This window comes from Polypterus senegalus, chromosome 7, assembly GCF_016835505.1.
Source record: "Polypterus senegalus isolate Bchr_013 chromosome 7, ASM1683550v1, whole genome shotgun sequence".
Classification (NCBI taxonomy): Eukaryota; Metazoa; Chordata; class Cladistia; order Polypteriformes; family Polypteridae; genus Polypterus; species Polypterus senegalus.
In genome coordinates, this window is record NC_053160.1 from 169,821,887 (window position 1) to 169,844,936 (window position 23,050).

The 23,050-nt window shown below is 41.4% G+C and overlaps 1 protein-coding gene across 2 annotated transcripts in view; it reads right to left on the minus strand.

The window, feature by feature from the left end:
• The window catches only part of ndst3 (N-deacetylase/N-sulfotransferase (heparan glucosaminyl) 3), a 491,728-nt gene that overhangs the window by 58,001 nt on the left and 410,677 nt on the right, over positions 1-23,050 (minus strand). The gene's annotated exons all lie outside the window — the stretch shown is intronic.

Consider the following 23,050-nt stretch of genomic DNA (forward strand, 5'->3'; position numbering starts at 1 on the left):
TCACACTGTCTCGCATGTGTGTCTGAGGATCTCCTTGCTGGCTCATTCGAGGTAAATGGCAACCCAACAGGGTGAGAGGGGGCGCTGTCGTTAACTTTGTTTCTTTTTCTCCCCGCATCTCCGAGAAACCTCCCAATGAAGAAAATTAGCTCTGCTTCTTCTGGTCCCCCCATTATAAAAAGACTGGGTGCCTACACTAGTTTGTCTTTTGATGAGACCATTTCCGACGAGTGAAAGCTCTAAGAAAGCCTTCCACTGTTTTGTCTGCTAGAACTAAATGCTGAAGTGTCCCAAATGTCTGTGATTTGTTCCGGCTTTGTTTGAACCTGTGTTCGGCCAGCTCACAACACATGTATTTAAACCGTAAATTATTCATATATGCGTACTGGTCATCATTGTAAAGTGTGAGGCATAGTATGCTTACAGTATGTGCGTGTGACTTTATTTTGGCTTGTCCTGTTCCTCCGCACAGGCAGCAATACTAAACACTCTTATTAAAAATTCATTTTATTAATAAAAACATGTTTTTTATGTTTTTAAATAATAATAATGATACAGTATATTTACATAGCATCTGATAAGTCTATTTTCCAAATGATCTCATATATCATACTGTTGTATTTTGCTATTGCGGCACCAAAGACGAACAGAATCTCGGATTTGTTCCAACAATGAACAAGAAGAAGGTGTGCACAGTGTCATTTTATTGATGTCTGCATAACCCTCATGAGTTTGCTAAGAGCTTTAAGTTCTGCATGCTAACTGTTGAGTCTGTCTAAAGCTGAACGACTGTGGGATTTCCAGGTTGCATTAAGGATCCAGAAAAGGAGGAACACTTTAACGCAAAGACTAACTGTCATAGCAAATGTTCACGGCTGTACATCGGACAGAGATACACAAATTGATGAAGATCTTGAGAGTCTATGAAGGTATTCTTGAAGAAATGAAACAGCATGACGTCTGCAGCTATAAGCAGAAATACAGAATACGGTACAGAAAAGCGTGAAATGTAAGCACAGCTTGAATCCTCCAACAGTGGTCAGCAATTACCAGAGAGATTTCAAGAAGATGTGTTTTTTGAACTAAGTATATGACTGCACACACAAAAAAAGGTTTCCATCACCAAATCTCTCTGGAGTCAAAGTTAGGGCTTTTAAGGATGCTGTTATCAGGACTGTTCGCAAAAGAACAGGAAACATGAGGCAAAGTTTCTGATATTTACTGATCTCTCTTCTGTGAATCTGATGTGAAATGAAAGTTTCCTGAAATGTAAGATCCGGATGTCAGTTGTAAAGTTTCAGCCTGGCCACAGACACACCAGGACACACAATGCCTGAAAGCACACACATTTTATTTTACAGTGTTTCTTCTCGCACAACACAGTGCACCAAAACAGCCACAACAACTCAGTCCTTTACTTTACTTCTAGTTTTACTTTTACTTTCTGCCGCCTCCACTCCTGTAGTCACAAGCTCTGTCCTCTTCCACCCGACTCTGGCTCCCCGAGTGGAGTGAGGCGGCCCGTTTTATACTGCACTTGAAAGTGCTCCAGGTGCTCCCCGATTAACTTTCGGCTCTGGAGCTGTCCAGGCGCCCCCTGGCGGTGGCCATGTACCCCAACAGATTTGATCTTCTAAACCCCAAGCCCGTGGCCCCAATGCAATCCAGGGGGGCTGCCCTCTCATGTCCTGGGGTATAAATTGCCCTTCTCCTGGTCCCTTGGTCTTCTAGGCCTCCCGGTAGGGCACAATACTGGCCATCCATCACACAGTGTAAAGAATGTTAATGCTCGAGTTTATCTGATTAATACTTCAGGCTTTCGTTTTGTAAATGGAGTGTGGAGAGTGGACCTTGAAATGATCACAGGATGACTTGCAAGCCTAAAGATGAGGGATAGGAGTTTCTTGGTAGCACCAAGAAGATGAAGTGCTAAAGTACCTGATCACAAAGTGGTAAGCGTATGGGAGTTTAGACACAATAAAGAGTATAAAAGGGGAAGACAGGGTCACCATTGGACCTTACACGATAAAAGAGCAGATCACATCAGACACATTGAGCAGGTGAACTCAGATGGGATTCAAAGGGAAATGCTGATAAGGTGGGCTCACAGGCAGGCCTAAGAGAACATGGACCCTGGGCCTGTAGATCAGATGAAGAAGAAAAAAAAAAAAGTCCCTTCATTTCTGTGAACTTCCTACCTTTTTCCATTAATAAAAAAATTATTTATAGAAGACCTTTCCCAATATGCTAAAATGGAATAAGTTTTAAATGAATCACACATAAAAGTGTGATTCATTTTGACCTTTGTGCTCGAGCACCGCGCATGCAGATTTCCACTTTCAAAATACTTGCAAATACTTGTGACCAGCCATCCCGGTATCAAAGCCTGGAGGGCGAATGTGCGCCCAGCTCCTGCTCCAACAGTTGGTACTCTGAGGTGATTTGCCAGTATTCATCATCACACCCAGAAAAATAAATGCTGCTTTCATTTCTGCTTCACAGGGCTCTTTATTCAAAAAAACGGCTTTCCCTTTGCGGTGAGTGCCAGTTTGTTATTTTAATTATCTTACCTTGCTGGCTTGAAATAATCTACAGTCCAAGAATCACTATTGTTCTGCCATCCGTTCCAAACTGCTTTGGCACACCAGATGCACTTCAGCTAACATTTTTCACTGTCACTATTGAAAGTGTTATTTTTGCCATCTGCAATCTGTTCACTGCATCTTTATTTTGTCTACTGCTTTTTCTTTTCTGCCTTACCCACAGTGTAGGAACACTACACTCCCTGGCGCTGGATTGTTCTTTTCTTTCTACATTCAAGCATTTCCACTGTGTCAAGGGAAGAACATGTGTGTTGTTTCCACTCCATGTTTTTCACAATAGATGTCATTGGAATAACCCTAAAAAGCAGAACATACCCTCCAGAATCCACTGCTTATCTTTTCCATTTTTACCATTAACTCTAACCTGTAAGAGATAATAGGATGACCACTGGTTGTCTTCACCCAGTTCCTCAGGGTGTCTGTACTGTAGCTGCCATTGTGGCATCAAATTAAAACAACCCCTATATTGGACTATAGCGCATATGTTTGGACAATCAAAAAGGAATTGTAGAATTTTAACACTCAGTCTATATATTGTCACATCCCGTACTTCAAGGCCCTGTCAAACCCGCAGCACAAAGTCTCATCTTCACAGTAGAAATGGACCTGCTCTGCTAAGCTGAGCCTGAAGCTGTTGTGCTGTGAGGCGTCTGTGATCATGCAAGCTGGTGACCCTCAGAAACTCCTCTTCTGATTGGCTTGTGACTTTGGCTCTGCCAGATCTCCTCCTATTAGAGTTTCTTCCAGTTTCAAATTGCCTTTGGATTGTGTAGGACACCACCAGACTCACTGACACTTGGATTGTTTTTTTGCAATTTCTCTAAAGGACAGGTCTACACATCTAAGGGTAATAATGCTCGGTCTCATTTCATTGCCTTTTTCTTGCCATTATCACTGGAATATTGTGCAAGTCGTACTTCAGAGGATGTAGTAACACAGACTGTTCCAACTCTGCTTTAAGACAGACTGAGGAGTTTCAAGTAATCCACAGAAGTTGGGACACCCGCGCAAACTGTTTGCTTCAACTTGCAAGACTTAATTGACTTTAATTGCTGCAGCACACCTGTAGCTTGTAACATATTAGTTGTTCCCTGAGGAACCTCTAAATACATAAAATCCAACGTCTGTCTGCTTTTCACGAGAGAACTACATAATGGATTTAGATTGTTTTTTTTTCTATAATTTGTTTGAACATTCCGGTTGATTTTGCGACTTCTCTCATAGTTCGTTTGCGGTACTGATTTATTTGCGCAAATCCGAGAGACACGCAGCGGACCGAGGGGAGGGAGCAGGGGCCCTCCTTACTCATGTGCCAGCCTCATGGCATTCCTTACCTCTGCTTAGCTAGCAAATGAGAGAACTACTTAATGGATTTAGATCGGCCTTTTTTCTATAATTTGCTTTCAGTTAATTCTGTGACTTCTCTCATTGCATTAAGAATCATAGTTTGCTTGCAGAAGCAATATATTTGCGCTAATCTGAGACAGAGGCTGTGGGCCAAGAGGAAGGTGAAGCATGACATCAGGAGTGGGGAGCTGGGTAGGACCCTCCTCACTGTCCTGTTTCACTTCTATGCAGGCGGAGCTGTGGGGGATGGCTAGTTTGTAATACTCTGATACCAGTAATGGCGTACTGCACGATAACATGCAGTGAATACATTTGACTTATAGTTTTCATACTCTTTCTCTGTACGTTTAGCATTCGTTTGCTCAGAGGTTGATGAGCTTCCTGCTTCATGAGCAGCTCTTCTTTTCTCCACTCTAGCGGCCCACTTCTTCTCTTCTTCTGTCGGCATCTTTTCACGTTAAAACTGATTAAGTCTGTGTTTGTGTTGCAATTACGTTTTTCTTCATTTTTCACTTAAGCTGGCACTTAAGCCATTAATCTGCCTCAAAAATGATTTAAGATATGAAGAGGTAGAGGAAGTGATGGTGAAGGTGGAAGGGATGAGAATGGCGCCCATACTCATGAGCCGCACGGCCACCCTGCTACCCGCTGAGTTGATTCTACAATAAAATAAAATAAAAATAAAAAGTAATAAAAATGATCACCCTGAAAGCAGACAGTAGAGGTCACGTAGTACATATGCACCAAAGTTCAGGTCAAACGGTTTGCAAACTACAGGTGATTTAAAATCCTGGACAGACAAATGGACAGCAACGGTAGCGTACTATATAAGAAGATTCTCTTTTTTCAGTTTTTGCCAACTTAAACTTTAAATTTAAACTGTCGGCATTTTACTGTTTACATGTTCACCATTTTAGGATCTTCATTGCATTTCAAATGATTGAGCTTGAAGAAAAAAGGAGGTGTTCTAAAACTTTTGACCAGTGGTGTAAATCCTGGTGAAGTTAGGAGAAGTTTCCTAAATTCTGAAAATCAATAAAATGCTATAATTCATAATCCTAACAGTAGGGCCAAATTGTCATCAGCAAATACAGGCACAGATCATACCAGTTAATAAAGAAAACCAAATCTCTCTATTGAAAAAAAACAGAGACAGAGACACTTTCAGGTCCTGCAAGACAGGCAAGTCACGTCATACTTACAACCTTTGGAAGCAAGTCCTGTGATACACATGCAGAGCAGATTAGAGATAATGGAATTAGGAAAATTTGAAAATCTCAAGAAAATGAGAGGAAAGCTCACATTAGCACAAACAAATGGAAAATATTACTCGGTGTAATAACGAAACAGTGAAAAGAGATCGAATAGTGTTTGAAGATGTCTCGGAGAGAAGAGAGAAAAGGCAGTGACTTTAAAACATTTGAAGCGTTGCATGAAATGCAGATCACGTGGCTTGGGAGCAGCAGCAAGCCTGCAGCTAATCGAGCAAAGAGGAGGTAAAAAAAACAACTGTTATTTGTTTCCCGTTGTATCACCATTAAAGAGGGGTTTTGGAGGAGTGGCCGCGTCTCCTTGGGGTGCGTTTAGCCTCTCTATACAACGGAGCATAGCGCTTGGCTGAAGGGGTTGGCGAGCGAAGCCCTCTAATTATACTAAAAGGATCTCATGCTTTTTCTTGCGGCTGTATGAGCTTGCCCTGCAATGGTCTGTCATCCGATCCACAGCCAGTTCTGAACAGAATTAAGTAAGCCTGATAGTGGATGGATAGCTGGCACATCAGCGTTGAAACAACATGTACTGTACATTGTCAAAATGCAGGCAAGTAAGAAAGACTAGCGATATTTTTTGGAGGACAGATGAGGCGCACTAAAGATGCTGCATTGGAGTGACGGTGAACTCTCAGCCACCGAACATTGTCACATGGTAGGCCTAGTCCAGCAGATGTTTAATTTCCATTAACTTAATTTTTCCCTCATTCTTAGACATATTCAAAAGCCAGGCTGGAATACAAAAAAAGTAACTTCATTTTGGGAATGAGTCCTAATCGGTTGCCATTCGGGGGCATCTGACACAGCTGTAATGGAAAAACTATGTCTGACCACAAAGAAGACGAATGGCCTCCAGAGCATAGATGTTTAATTCTTCTGGAAGTAGCTACTGCAGCGGTGCAAGTCTGCCGCAGCATATGGTAGAGCGCAGCATTAGTTCATCCCATCTTCCTCATACTTTTTAATTGAAGTGACCCACTGGAGCCATTTGTTTTTTTTTTTTTTTTAAATGCCCAGTCTCTGTAAAACCTCCAAACATTCCGTTATATTGTTATGTCCAGATGCCAATTGTACAGCATTCTAGCTGCAGTAATGGATCTGCATCAGCTTCGCAAGGCTGTTTTACTTTTTGACGCCTTTTTTTGTTGCCAGCATGTTGGCAAGGATGCAACATGGGAGAGCTTTTGAGACCATCTGTCTGCAGTACACAGCTTTCCTAAAGGTTTCACTTTAAAACTGAGGCGTTCTTAATGATGGATGATCTTATTGCTTTTGCACTTAGTTTCTTGTGGCAATTTAACTAGCATTACGGCATGTTCCTAAACACACACCTTCTGTCTTGCTTGGCTGGCAAACTGAGGCTCGTTCTGTCTTTATTTTTCACTCCTTTTCTAGGTCATTATGAAAAGCCGGTATGAGTTGTTTGAAACTGTTATTCTCAATTGCGCCCAAAAGGAGAACATATGTAAGCTTTGATTTAATCATGTAAAGCACCTTTCGCTGTGAGCACCACTACAAGGCAAACAAGGATACACCATAGGATTACGAGATAAACTGTAGGAGGTGGCCCAGTGGCTGGTAGTGCTGCCTCACAGGTCCAGAGGCCCAGCCTTACGTTCCCCTACTCCATCTGGGTTTTCCACCACATCCCAAAGATGTACATGCCAGGATAATTCACTGTCAATTGGCACAATATGAGAGATTGCAGGTGTGGTGACCCTTTATACTGTATTGAAGGTGTAAAGGGCATGGACAGACTGGCATCCCGGCCAGGTTGGATGATCGTTCTGAACGTTGGTGACTTCAGACAAGGAATCAAGGGTCTGTCAGGCCTGTTCCATTTATGGACACTACAAGCTGGACCTACTCTATCCAAATATTAATAACTTTAAATATAAACCTGTGGCACAACTGGGCACGTCTGACCTCATCTTATTCTCACCTGTCAACTCTGTTTTTGACAGCAGCAACTCTCTGTTATCCAAGTCATACGTTTGTGTGTGTGTTTGTTTTTATCATATTTAATTTTTTGGGGAGCTTTTGTAAAAATTTAATTTCCCCTTGGGGGTCAAATAATGTATCTACCTGTCTATAATGTAGGGGGCCTTTAAAGTGGACAGTTCATGAGGATGGATGGGGATTACGTAGCACTGCCACATAAGGAGTTTTACCTGTGAGTGTGTTGTATTGTGTCTTGTCTGTCTTCTGTGTGCTTTTCATCACTGCCGGGGGGGCTTCCACTCAGATTCAGGAGGTGGAGCCTTTTTGCGGTTCAGGATCGGGAATTGCAAGGCAGTGATTGATGGCATTGCCTCCATAGACGGGATCTGGAAGGCCAACCAACAACACTGTTTCGGTTGGACAGCCAATGAAGGGTTGGAGCGGCAAAATTAAAATCAGCAAGAAGAAAGTGATTGAGAGAGGAAAAGTCGCTTTTATGTAGCAAGAGAGATAGAACGGACGCTATCGATGCCGAGAGAAAAAAAAAAACAGAATCGTCCTGCCTCGAACTCTGGGAAAAGGTTAGTGAGGTGGCCACCTGCACACCTTTTTTTCCTTTCTTTCTTTGGACTGTCCATAGGTTTTGGATTGCCAGTTTTCAGGGGAGTGAGATCTGTGACCTTTTTTATTGTTTCAGGATAGTGCCATCATCCATCTGTCCTCAATCCTTCTGACTGCCCTCGTCGCACTGTTCTCCTTCCAATGAACAATAATCCTTCGGACTGACTTTGTCTATTTAAATATATATATATATATATATCACATATTAGTGAAACAGGACAGTGAGGAGGGCCCCACCCAGCTCTCTACTCCTGACGTCACTCTTCACCTCCCTCGGCCCGCAGCCTCTGTCTCAGATTAGCATGAATATATCGCTCTTGCAAGTGAACTATGATTCTTAGCGCAATGAGAGAAGTCGCAAAATCAACCGGAATGTTCAGTAAATTATTGAAAAAAAAAATCTAAATCCGTTAAGTAGTTCTCTCGTTCTCTAACTAAGCGGAGTTAAGGTTACGGCCCGAGACAGACACGTAACTGAGGAGGGCCCTGCCCCCCTCCCCGCAGCCTAATCTCTTGGATTTGCGCTAATAATTCGGTACCGCAAGCGAACTATGATACTTAGTGCAATGAGAAAGTTGCAAAATCAATGGAATGTTCATGCAAATTATAGAAAAAAACCCGATCTAAATCCATTAAGTAGTTCTCTTGTGAAAAGCGGACAGACATACAAACGGGTCTAAAGAATTATAAGAAATTTTGCACTTGGACCATGAAATTTTTAAAACTATTCCTTAGCGAGCACCTATGCGCTAAGGGTAACCTGCATTCCAAATTTGTTTTGTTTATATTTGTGTATATAAATGAGCCTCTCCTGCTCAGGGGCATCTGTTTGTTTCTTCAGGTCATATATATATATATATATATATATATATATATATATATATATATATATATATATATATATATATATATATATATATATATATATATATATATATGTGTATATATTAGGGGTGTAACGGTACACTAAAATGTAATTTCGGTTCGGTTCACTTTCTTGAGGTACTTGGTTCGGTTCATTTTCGGTACAAAAAAGGCAGGAAAAAAATGACTTTAAATGCTTTTATTTAAAAAAAAATACAAACAATAGAATTTGTATAAATAAATTAAAGCGACCCATTTGGGTGATATTTCAAATAAATTAGACTCGAGTTTTTAAAACTACTGTAACAATTTAAATAAACAAGTAACAAATGTAAACTTTGAACATGTAGCCGCAACAGCCTGAATATGACAAATAAAACTATTCAAGCTTAAAGTTTTTGGCTAGAAAGATTAATTTATCCACATTTTCTGCAGAAAGCACAGATCTGGTTGCAGTGACAATATCTCCAGCAGTGGAGAAGACCCGTTCACTAGCAACAGAGGTAGATGGAATACAGAGGTAACGCTTTGCGAGTTTTGCTATATGTGGGTATGTAGCCTCATTGCCTTTCCACCAAAGAAGAGGATCAGCTTCAAGGGAAAGGCACCCTGAAGCTCTGTACTTACTGACCTCTTCTTGGACCTGCTGACTAAAGTGAGGACGTGATGGTATTTCGTAGCGAGGCTCAAGAACTTTAATCATATACTTAAAGCCAGCGTTCTCAACAACTGAATATGGACGTAATCCGTAGCTATGAAGACTCCAATACCATGTGTTATTGCTTTGGCCCGGTCAGAGTTGCTCGCTAGATGTTGTTTAAAAGCTGAAGTTATTGGTGTTACTGTTTGCACCAAGCTGGTTTTCTTTCTTGTAGAGGAAACATTCACAGATGGATGGTGCCGTTTTAAGTGTGTTAACATATTAGACATGTTTCCTGCAGCGTACCCGATCTCCGTGGTGGAACAATGTCGACAAACAACTTTGGATTTATCCACTTGCCGTTGTCCATCGGTAACTTTAACGGGGAAGCCAAAGTGTTCCCAGACAGGAGAACGTAATGAGCTGGGAGGGTCTTCCAGCTCAGGCTTCTCGCTTGCATTTGCCATAACCCCATTTGTCACGTCTGCGAGCTACTGGCGCGCCTCTCCCTCATCCAGTGTCCGACACTCAGAGGCGTCCGTGTGGAAACTCACCCAAGACTTTAGTTCCGCTTGGGGTGCTTAGATCGCACTAGTAATAGATTTAATGAGAAAAAATGCATAAAATATAACCAAGCGATGCGCAAGTGGACCGAACCGAACATGCAAAACCGAAACGGTTCAATACATCCATGAGAACCGTTACACCCCTAGTATATATATATATACCTGGATATATATATATATATATGTCAGGTTGGTTGGGACTGGCCATCCTTTCTAATGAAAAGTGGGGATTTGTAATATTTGAGGAGAGTGTTTGTTATGGGATGAGGATTTCCTTGGGGAACGGTTAAAGGGGACTTTATTTTGTTTTGGTGTGGTGATGAGTAAAAGAGTGTAATTGTTAAGTTTAAATATATCTATGTTTAGAATTTTTTTTCTTGTATTGTTCCCCAAATCTTTCTTTTTGTTTTATCTTTGCTTAATACTAAGCTAGGTGGAGAGAAGTGACAGAACAGCCAGGACCAATGTTTTTGGTATTGGTAATGTGGCATGGTTCTCTAGGGTAATTGTTACAGTTTGTTTTTTTATCATATTTCATTTTTTGGGGAGCTTTTGTAAAATTTTAATTTCCCCTTGGGGGACAAATAATGTATCATCTACCTATCTATAATGTAGGAGACCTTTTTAGTGGACAGTTCATGAGGATGGATGGGGGTCCCAGTTGAGATGGTGGGTGTTCTCACACTACTAAACTTGTGTCATGCCTGTTCAAGTTTGGACGACTCCGCATCTTTGACATTACATGCCAGTTCTTCATTATGAGAAGCCTGAATGATAGTTCAGCTCTTGTGTAAGAAGGCGTCAGGCAGCTTCTGGGATCCCAGCACTCAAATGATCTTTTGCAGTTGCTTTTTTGTCTAAAAAGTTTGGTTACTTTTATTTTTCCTCAAACCTCTCAAATTTTTTGACCTTCAATTTGGATTTGTCGCTCGTTACTTTTGATCTCCCTTGCCTGCACTTTAGACTAAAGATTAGTTCATCTCTTTGGCCTTTTTCATCTTGCGGTTTAAAAAAATAAAATCTTATCCCTTTGCTGTGGATGCATTGCTTTTCAAGCAGTTTCATAACAGAGGGCGTGTGTTTGTGAATGTGTGTGTGCTGCTTCTATCCTTTCTGAACAAGCTGTGTCTTATAATTCACTTTACACTTTTTTTGGTCAGACATGAATGCTTTTAGAGTAGCATCTGGTTCATTATGCAGCTTGTGTGAAAGAAGGCCACCCACAGACTAAACACTGCTTTGCATTAACAATATAATGAATTTTCATAATGAAAATGAAATCAGTTTCTGTGCATTTACTCATGTTTTACTTCAACCACTCTTAGAACCCCCTAAAACGTTATCCCTATATGAATTAGATATAAAATATTCATTAGAACCTTTAAAAAAATGTAGACTAATGAAGTTCGCCAGTTCTATCCACTTCATTCCTAGAAAATTCCTGAATTCAGCCTATGTGGTTACACTAAGGGGTTATTAATATCTTCACCATGCACAGATACTTAAACATAAATCTTATGAGAAAGGAATTAGGAGTCACTGTGGACTTCCACTGTCCATATCCAGAGACACGCGATTGGGATGTTGTACTCATTGCATTGTGATGGATATGTCACTAGGGGGAAGGCCAAAACCATAAACTCCCCTTCAGTCTCAGCTTTCAAATCCTGGCTTAAGACTCACTACTTCAGTTTTGCACACCCTGACTAGAGCTGCTGATTAACTGTACAGACTGCATCTCTGTTGTTAGCCATTAGCACTAAAACATAAGTAACATGATAGTTATAACTTGTCACTAACCCTCACCTATTCTGTTTCTTTTCTTGGTAATCAAATGTGGCACTTGGTGTCACTGCCCACCTGCCAAGTTGTTTTACCTGCCTAAGGTAAAGTTATCTCTTTTGGAGGATCGCAGGAATCATTGGGTAGAAGGGTCCTTTCATCGGATTGGCTGGTCCAGTGCTGTCTCAGCTGTGGAATGGCCAGTGGGGAAGGTAGCTTGATGGTTGAGGTTTCCAGGGGCCTCATGTATAACGCCATGTGTAGAACTCGCACTATAACATGGCGTAAGCACAAAAGCCGAAATGTGCTTACGCACAGAAAAATCCAGATGCAGGAATCTGTGCGTACTCCAACTTCCACGTTCTTCCGCTACATAAATCCCGATCAGCGTGAAAAGTAACGTGCGCACGCTTTATGTAACGCCGCAACTCCTCCCAGAATTACGCCTCTTTGAATATGCAAATGAATATAAATTGCCCTTAAGCTCAGCCTTCTGTGAAAAGACAATGGGAAAAGCACAGGGGAAAATATGACAATTTCAGCGAATACTAAGTGGAGGCAAAGGAAAATCATACTATTTGTTAAAATAAACCGTGGTATAATCAAAAAAAGGAAGTTGATCGAGTGACATAGCGTGTTGGAGAAACTTGAAAGCTCACATTCACAAAATCGCACAGTCCCGGAAATTAAAAAGAAGTCACATATCAAAGTCGCCGTGAAAAGGCGAGTTGTAGCCCACTGTCTGAGTGTCATATGAAAGTTTATTAGGGTACAGAGAAAAAAGGCACACAGTGGGGAAAAAGCACAAAATGTCAACTTCAATCTCGACATTTCCACTTTAATCACGTAGTTTATTTTGTCATTAAAGTAGAACATCATAAACTTCATCTTAAAATCGTTTAATTAACCAGTTTCTCAAATCACATCGTAATTAAAGTAACACGTTAAATTCTTTGTTTTGTATTTGATCTTCTATGTGCTCTATGTGTGTGAATCACTACTTGCTTCTTAAACCGGCTCTCTTCCTCCAACTGGACACAGAATCCATTACATTCGTGATATTACAGCTCTCTGAATAACTAAAATACTGAGATGTATATGAGATATCATTTTCATGATGATAGGAGCTAAAGCACGTTATTAAACATGTGTTTCACTTCGATGAAATAATTTATTGCAGCAGTACTCAGGGGGCTCTAGGCTTGTGGTGGCACTGGGCAGAGGAAGAATCGGTGGCTCCTTCGCCCGCCAATGTCAGTAAAGTAGCTTAAGCACGGTGGATGGCCTCGTCCGTTGCAGACACTAGCCGCCTTGTGCTCATGACACAAGCATTTAACTTTTGCCGAAATTTGTCGCTGCGTTTTTAGCTGTGTCGTTATTTTCTCTTTCTTTGTTATATTCAATATATATTGGAGCAGACGTCACTGCAGCCAGTGCTTTTCTTTCCCCAAGTAACCGATCGCCACACAATCAGCTCTGTAATAGAAGTTAAGCCATCTGTAAGCTTAGCGATTCTTCAAAAGCGTTTAAGGAACATTGAAATATCTTCGTAGTACATGTTTAATTATTCTATCCTTCACGACACTCCCAGTGAAGAATATAGATTATTTAAATGAAGTTAAAGTTTTATCTGTATAATTTTATAAACATATTTTGCTGCATTTCACCTTAAAAATGATATCGTCATCATATGTAAATACGCGCTTTATAAAGTGGCTCAGGTTGTGCGATATTATAACTATAGTGCAAGTTTACAGTGGGGTGATTGTACTTATAAGTACAAACAGTTCTACAAGGAGCAATTGATTGAGTCGTTTATAGTTCCTGGGATGAAACTGTTTCTGAACCGCGAGGTCCGTACAGGAAAGGCTTTGAAACGTTTTGCCGTGGCTGAGGCAGCATGTGCTTGAAGCTGTATACCGATAATTCTCTTTCCGATCAGCTGCTGCTGTGATTCACACTCAGATACAGTGATATAAATACTCCGAGTGGTGCAGTGAGAGTAATATGGAAAAAATTGATCCGCTGTGGCAACTCCTAACGGGAGGAGCTGAAAGAAGAAGAAGAAGAAGATGGTGCAGTGAGAGTAACAACGCTAAAGCAGTTATGGTATTTGGAATACTATGGCTATTCCCTGGACCATTATATTGTTACAAATTAATTACAATCAGATACGTTACACTAATAAACAATATGTGGTTAGTTTCAGTGTATTTATAAAGCCACGTCAGGAAAATAAGGTGTAACCACACAGGAACAGTAGCATTGCTTTGACGCTGGGTGCCGCCAGTCTGCAAAACCGAGCGGAGAACTTGCGTACAACAAGGTATGAGGTACTGTGGAAAAGTGCGTGGCTTTACGCCAAGTGTAGGTTTTATACATCGCGATTTGAACGTGGAAAAGTTCTTACGCAACATTTCTGTGCGTATGCACCGTTTATACATGAGGCCCCAGAACTCTGAACAATTCCAAATCATATTATGTGATATTATCTACTGTTGAATTCTGCTCTGTACTTGTAATATTTTTATTTTACTATTATATTGAGGATTACTTGTGTTCTGTTCTGTGTATTGTATTGACCCCCTTTTTTTGATACCCACTGCACACCCAACCTACCTGGAAAGGTATACACATGCATATATATATATATATATATATATATATATATATATATATATATATATATATATATATATATATATATATATATATATAACTACTCAAAAAATTAAAGGAACACTTTGAAAACACATCAGATCTCAATGGGAAAAAGAAATCCTCCTAGATATCTATACTGATATAGACTGGGTAATGTGTTAGGAGCGAAAGGATGCCACATCGTTTGATGGAAATGAAAATGATCAACCTAGAGAGCCCTGAATTCAAAGGCGCCCCAAAAATCAAAGTGAAAAATTATGTGACAGGCTAGTCCATTTTGCCAAAATTTAATTGCAGCAACTCAAAATTACGCAGCACTTTGTATGGCCCTTGTGGTCTTGTATACATGCCTGACAACATCGGTGCATGCTTCTAATGAGATGACAGATGGTGTTGTTGGGGATCTCCTCCCAGATCTGGACCAGGGCATCACTGAGCTCCTGGACAGTCTGAGGTGCAACCTGGTGGCATTGGATGGACCAAAACATAATGTCCCAGAGGTGTTCTATTGGATTTAGGTCAGGAAAGTGTGGTGGCCAGTCAATGGTATCAATTCCTTCATCCTCCAGGAACTGCCTGCATACTCTCACCACATGAGGCCAGGAATTGTCGTGCACCAGGAGCCACTGTACCAGCATAGGGTCTGACAATGGGTCCAAGGATTTCATCCTGATACCTAATGGCAGCCAAGGTGCCTTTGTCAAGCCTGTAGCGGTCTGTGTGACCCTCCATGGATATGCCTCCCCAGACAATCATTAACCCACCACCAAACTGCTCATGCTGAATGATGTTACAGGCAGCATAATGCTCTCCATGGCTTCTCCAGACCCTTTCACTTCTGTCACGTGCTCAGGGTGAACCTGCTCTCATCTGTAAAAAGCACAGGGCACCAGTGGTGCATCTGCCAATTCTGGTATTCTATGGCGAATGCCAATCGAGCTGCATGCTGCTGGGCAGTGAGCTCAGGGCCCATTAGAGGACATGGGGCCTTTGGGTCACCCTCATGAAGTCTTTCTGGTTGTTTGGTCAGAGACATTCACACCAGTGGCCTGCTGGAGGTCATTTTGTAGGGCTCTGGCAGTGCTCATCCTGTTCCTCCTTGCCCAAAGGAGCAGATACTGGTCCTGCTGATGGGTTATGGACCCTCTATGGCCCTCTCCAGCTCTCCTAGAGTAACTGCTTGTCTCCTAGAATCTCCTCCATGCCCTTGAGACTTTGCAGGGAGACACAGCAAACCTTCTGGCAATGACACGTATTGATGTGCCATCCTGGAGAAGTTGGACTACCTGTGCAACCTCTGTAGGGTCCAGGTATCGCCTCATGCTACCACTATTGACTCCTCTCAGGACTACCCAAAAAAGACATAAATCATTTGCAACGAGTGCAGAATGCAGCTGCTAGAATCCTAACTGGGAAAAGAAAATCCGAACACATTTCTCCAGTTTTGATGTCACTACACTGGTTGCCTGTGTCATTCAGGATTGACTTTAAAATACTGCTTATGGTTTATAAAGCCTTAAATAATCTCGCTCCATCTTATATATCGGAATGCCTGACACGTTATATTCCAAATCGTAACCTTAGATCTTCAAATGAGTGTCTCCTTATAATTCCAAAAGCTAAACTTAAAAGAAGTGGTGAGGCGGCCTTCTGCTGCTATGCACCTAAAATCTGGAATAGCCTGCCGATAGGAATTCGCCAGGCAAATACAGTGGAGCAATTTAAAACACTGCTGAAAACACATTACTTTAACATGGCCTTTTTATAACTTCACTTTAACATAATCCTGATACTCTGTATGTTCAATTCTTCATAATAACTATTCATGGTGGCTCTAAAATCCGTACTGACCCCTACTCTCTCTTCTGTTTCTTTTCCGGTTTCTTTGTGGTGGCCGGCCTGCCCCACCACCACCTACTCAAAGCATCATGATGCTCCAACAATGATGGACTGAAAGCCAGAAGTCTACGTGACCATCATCATCAGGTCCTTCCATGAAAATATGATGATTTATGTTAGGTAGAATGCCCAGAGGGGACTGGGCGGTCTCTTGGTCTGGAACCCCTACAGATTTTATTTTTTCTCCAGCTTTTGGAGTTTTTTTTTGTTTTTTCTGTCCACCCTGGCCATCGGACCTTACTCTTATTCTATGTTAATTAATGTTGACTTATGTTTATTTTTTTGTGTCTTCTATTTTTCTATTCATTTTGTAAAGCACTTTGAGCTACATTTTTTTGTATGAATATGTGCTATATAAATAAATGTTGATTGATTGATTGATTGACTGACTGTAGCCAAATGCAAAACTAGTAAAGAAACAGTCAGAAAAGATGAGGAGGGAAAAATGTCAGTGGCCTCCACCTGTTAAACCATTCCTGTTTTGGGGGTCATCTCATTGATGCCCCTCTAGTGCATCTGTTGTTAATTTCATTAACACCACAGCAGCTGAAACTGATTAACAACCCCCTCTGCTACTTAACCTACCAGATTAATATCCCATAAGTTTCATTGACTTTATGCTATACTCTGATTAAAAAGTGTTACTTTAATTCTTTTGAGCAATATATATATATATATATATATATATATATATATATATATATATATATATATATATATATATATATATATATATATATACTGTATCTCACAAAAGTGAGTACACCCCTCACATTTTTGTAAATATTTTATTATAACTTTTCATGGGACAACACTGAAGATGTGACACTTTGATACAATGTAAAGTAGTCAGTGTACAGCTTGCATAACAGTGGAAAAACGGACTGTGTTGGGCTCTGTGTCTTGTGTGCTGTGAAGACATTGTAAACAAACCGTGTGCTGCGTGGCAATTGGTTTGTGTCAGGATTAAGGTGGCTGTATGCTCACTGAGCTTTCACAATATCTTCTTATATAATACAATACCGTGGCTGTCCGTTTGTCTGTCCAGGATTTTAAATGACCTGTAGCTCACAAACCGTTTGTTGACCTGAAATTTGGTGCACATATACTACGTGACGTCTACTATCCGCTTTTGGGTGCTGATTGACCTCCAAGGTTATTCCTCTTTTTATTTTTATTTTATTGTAGAATCAACTCTCGGCAGTGGCCAGCAGGGCGGCTATGCGGTGCAAGCATACGGGCGCCGTTCTCATCCCTAACTCTTTCGCCGCCACTTCCCCTACCTCTTCATATCTTAAATAATTCTTGAGGCAGACTGAAGAAATTAAGGAAAACGTACTAAGTAATTAAACCCAAACACTGATTTAATCAGTTTTAACATGAAAAGATGCAGATGGAAGAAGAGAAGAAGCGGGCCGTTGTTGTGGAGCAAAGAAGAGCTGCTCATGAAGCAGCAAGCGCATCAACCTCTGAGCAAACGAATGCTAAACGTACAGAGAAAGAGGATAAAAACTAGGAATGCTCAAGTCAAGTGTATCCACTGCACGTTATCATGCAGTGCGCTGTTACTGTATTATTATATTATATGTTTACCAAAATACATATACAGTGCAAGATATGGCCGTCCATTCATCCCAGCCAATACCCCCAAGCCGCCAGGTGGAGCCCTCCTTGCAGCATGGAGGTCCCCAGAAGACCAGCAGGGCATCATGGACAATGTGGTTTTTATGCACAGCCCTGCTGGATGCCATGGGGGCCACAGGAGGGAGCTGCAGGGAGGACCAAGGGCTTCTTCGTGCCCTGTGACCCGGAGGTTCGTCATAGGAAGAGTGACGGACTTCCGGGTTGAAAAAGAACTTTTACCTGACCCAGAAGTGACTGAGAATCACATGGACTGGAGATAGGGAACACTTCCGGGTCAGGGAATATAAAAGGACTGTGGGAGCTCCCAGACGGGGAGCTGAGTTGGGAGGCAGGGTGGCTAAGTGTCTGGGAGTTAGGAGGATTGTTATTGGTTTATTTGTGATTATTCATTGAGTATTGTGGAGAGGAGCGTGCTTTGTGCACATTATTATTATAATAAATAATAATTGGACTTTTACCTGGTGTCTGACGTGTGGTCCGAGGGTACAAGGGTGCGAGAAAACCCTTAATCTGTCACAACAGTAAGTATATATAAATATTGATGTGCAAAAATGGCAAACTTATCCTTAAATAATGAAATCTACAACAGAGTAAAATGTGCAGAAAGTGAAGAGGTGTGAGTACTTTCTGAATCCACCGCATACACCATAGACAGCGAAGAGGAACACAGGATGGTTCAGCGTAGCCCAGCTTTATGTCACGTTCGCTTTTCTTTTGTATTGTGTTCAGTCCTTCCCTTTGCCCTCTATTGTGTATTTTTGTCTTGTTTAATAAAACACGACTGTCAAAACCTTAATCTTTCTGGAAACAGGGGGTCACTCTGGAGCGTCCCATTCTGGTCACAACATTTACTTACAGAGTTCAGAGCTCTTCAACTCCGTAAAACCAAAAGACCCGTCAGCCATTGGCTCAGTGTAATGTCCACGCTCTGAGATGGCCTCTGTCCGCCATACCCATTGAGAACAAGTAAGGCAGTCCTAGTGTACTTAGCGTGACTTACGGAGGACTGTATAATTCTTTCTATTTTACAAGAACGTCATGGCCTACATTGCCAGTATCTAGACTGGTTAGAAAGCAAGCGAAGGCGAGTACGGCTCTCTAATTTTAAAACTCTGCACTGACAGTTGTCACTTACACCTGTGTTAATAATTTTCACCTATCTTTCGCAGGAGGAAAATTTCACACCACAGGAGATACACCATGAAAATAAAATCACAATTTCACAAATACACCTCTAAGACTGGAAGGACTCCTCCTCACGCTATTTACCTGCCTTGACATTAAGTGCAATAACACCATGGGTGAGTGACATTTAATGTACAGCAGGAAGCTTTATAATTATGAGTTATAACAAAAAAAGCCCTCTAAGCAGCAACACTTAAGAACTGATTTAAAAAAAGGATTTATCTTGCTAAAAAAAGCAGAATTCTTTCCATTTTTTCAACTCACTTCCAATAAATGCTTGCAAGTCATTCATACATTTTATCTTATTAATGTGGTGAAAAAGAATAGACTCCTTTAAGGGTTCACGGTTTAATCCTGCAGTAAGCAGCCACTGTATTGTTATACTAAGTTAATTCCTTTTATCCCTCAGCAGCCATACCACCTGCACTTCCTGGCCCGACCCGTACTTAGATGGGAGATTGCTGCTGGAAGAGGTGTTGGTGAGGTCAGTAGGGGGCTGAATGTGAATCCCAATGCCCCAGTGCAGCAATGGGACAATGTGTTTTAAAAAAAGAAAAAAATGGCTGCCACCATTTGAAGGCGCCATAACTCCTTTGTGGTCATAAAAAAGGTGTTTGGGCATCTTTCGAAAGAGTAGGGCATATCCCAATGTCCTGGCTAAATTGACCACCACAGTCTAGTCGCTCCAGCCTCCTAATCATCCCTCATCTCTAATTGGCTCTCACCACTTCACCACCTTGCAGCTAACATGTGGTGAGCATACTGGAGCAAAAATGGCTGCCATCGTATCATCCAGGTAGATGCTGCACATTAGTGGTGGTTAAAGTGGCTCCAAACTCACCAAGAAAAAAATGCTTTGAGTAATGAGAAATGTGCTATAAAAATGTAAAGAATTACTATTATTATTATTATTAATACACCAGTAACATGCAGTGAATACACTTGACTTGAGTATTCCTAGTTTCCATCCTCTTTCTCTGTACATCTACCATTTATTTGCTCAGAGGTTGAGGTGCCCGCTGCTTCCTGAGCAGTTCTTCTTTTCTTCACCCTAGCGGCCCGCTTCTTCTCTTCTTTCGTCGGCATCTTTTGCATTAAAACTGATTACGTCAGTGTCTGTGTTGCAATTACTTAGTACGTTTTCTTTAATTTTTCACTTAAGCTGGCACTTAAGTCTTCAATCTGCCTCAAGAATGAGATTAAGATATGAAGAGGCAGGGGAAGTTATTTTGAAGGTTGTAGGGAATTAAAATGGCGCCCATACACATGTGCCACAAAGCCGTCCGGCTGCCCACTGCCGAGAGTTGAATCTACAATAAAATAAAGTAAATATAAAAAGAGGAATAACCTTGGAGGTCAATCATCACCCCGAAAGAGGAAAATAGATGTCACATAGTGTATGTGTACCAAATTTCAGGTCAATAGTTCAAATGGTTTGTAATCTACAGGTGATTTAAACTCCTGGACAGACAAACGGACAGCCACAGTAGCATATTATATGTAAAGGTTATTAAAACATTCTATTACACAGGTTATACAAAAGTGAATGATGGCCCAGTGTATCATACAGTAGTTATAAATGAGACGATGAAGGGTCTCAAACAGTTTATTCCATCTCTAGGTGGAGATCAGGTGACTGAAGAGCAGGTTCGTTTCACCCTTTCAGCAGCCTTATCGATTTGCCTATTTTTGGCTCTCCCCTTCTCTGTATGAATGGAGCCGAGGAGCCCTATGTCATGGCTTAGCTCGATCACGCCACAAAACGGCACTGCTGGAGAGACCGCTATTTCAAACATCATCAAGATGAAAAAGTTGATTTTTAGATTCATGCTACACTGAATCTGGTAGTAGCAATGGCATGCATGCAGTGCTCTACTTGTATTAAAGGAATACTTCGCTCAAAAGTGATATTGTTTTAATATGTTACTTACCTCAAGTGATGACTAAGAAAAACATTTAATCATATATGTTTATGGCAAATGGGCCTAACAAATTTTCTGAGAGGAGACCACCTCTGCTGGACAACAGCAAACAATATCTAAATCGTCCATGAAAAATTCTCACGTTACGTGTGCAGCATAATCCTTCTCACAAGTCTTCCAGTCGTATGCTCACAAAATGCAAAACACATGTATTTTTGCTAAAATATTGTTAAATAAAATAACTCCAGAAAATGAAATAGGAAGCCCCTTCATATGGGATTGTCTTGTCATATGGGGGTCATAGGGGATGCTGGAGCCTATCCCAGCTAGCACCAAGCACAGGGCAGGAACAAACTTTGCACAGGTGTGCCAACCAGTCCCTCACTGGCCAAACAATTACACACACAGATCAAACATGCACAAGGGCCAGGTCAGCTTCACCAAGTCACCACCTCTGGACTGTAGGAGAAAACTGACACAGGCATGAGGAGAATATACAGGCAAACCCTGGTCTCCTTACTGTGAGGCAGCAACGCCACCACTGCGCCACCCTTCACACGGGATTGTGCTTTGGAATTGAAGGCCTTCCTTTCCCCCTCTCATTCATTGGACAAGAGTCCTGTCTTCAATTCAAAAGGCCAGATTAACTTCTGTGGCAACACTATGTCACCCTCAAAGACAGTGCGTTGATTTCCAAACAACAAGCCCTGGATTACTGAAGAGTTAAAACGTCTCCTGAATGACAAAAAGACCTCATTTCAACCTGCTGAGGAAGAGCCTCTGATGAGCGTACAATGAATGCTGAAGAACAAGCTGAGCGATGGAGAGAAAGCTTACAAAGCTAAATTAGAAAAGAAACTCACTCCAAATAACATGAAGGATGTCTAGAATGGATTGGGTATAAATACTGGACTTCAAAAATGGTATTCTTTTTATATGTTACTTACCCAGTGTAGTTTCTAGTGATGTCGGAGAAAAAATTCTAATCCCACATTTTCAATAGAAGGGAGATAATAAACTTTCTGATAAAATGGATATCTTTGGTGACCAGCACTGGATAACAGGCCTCAGGTGCTAGAAGGGGATGTGGACAAAGCGAACATCCTGAACCAGTTTTTTTTTTTTAAACAGATTTTCCCTCCCACTGTCACCTTCTTCCATTGACCAGTCTCCCAACACCATTCCTGGTGCCGGTGCTAGGTTAATTTTCTCCTTAGCTTATTAGTGTGCCAACTGACTGTTCGGTAGCTAGTCTGTGCAGCTGGGTATATGCCCCTTTTGATCTTTGCCCTAATTCACCTTAATGGTGGCACTGGCCTTGACCACCCCTACTACATCAACAACTCTTACCATGTCAACTGGAATGGCTTCCCATTTGAGGACTACGTTCATTTTCTGGAGTTATTGTTTTTTAACTGTGCTATCAGCATGACATGCTTATTGTGAGGATTCAACTGGATGACTTGCCGTGGGGGTTACACCAAAGATGCCGGCTAAGGAAACTAAATGTCACATACAGTGGTGACGAGTGAAGCTGACTCAGAACTTGCAAGAGCTGACTTAGGCAAGCTAACAGGGTGTTATGATACGGCTGTTTTTCTGTTTTTAGGTGTGCTTCATAATCCAAATAACTGAACTAATGTTCTAATGTCCAGAACTTAGTAGAACAATAGCCTCAGAGAGTTCCTGACAGCTGTGATTCTTCCTCTTCTTATTTACACTGGTTGCTACACTGGTGTAAGCAGTGGGATAGGGGAGTAACGTGACAGGATATTGATTATATTTGAAACTTTATTATCCTTCTATTGAAAATGTGAGATAAGTAAGAAAAATACCATTTTTAGTTGGGGTAATTATTTAAGGGGGCCCCAAATCACATTTAACCTTGGGCGGCACGGTGGCGCAGTGGTAGCGCTGCTGCCTTGCGGTAAGGAGACCTGGGTTCGCTTTCTGGGTCCTCCCTGCGTGGAGCTTCCATGTTCTCCCCGTATCTGCGTGGGTTTCCTCCCACAGTCCAAAGACATGCAGGTTAGGTGCACTGGCGATCCTAAAATATCCCTGGTGTGTGGGTGTGTGTGGGTGCCCTGCGATGGGCTCGGGATTTGTT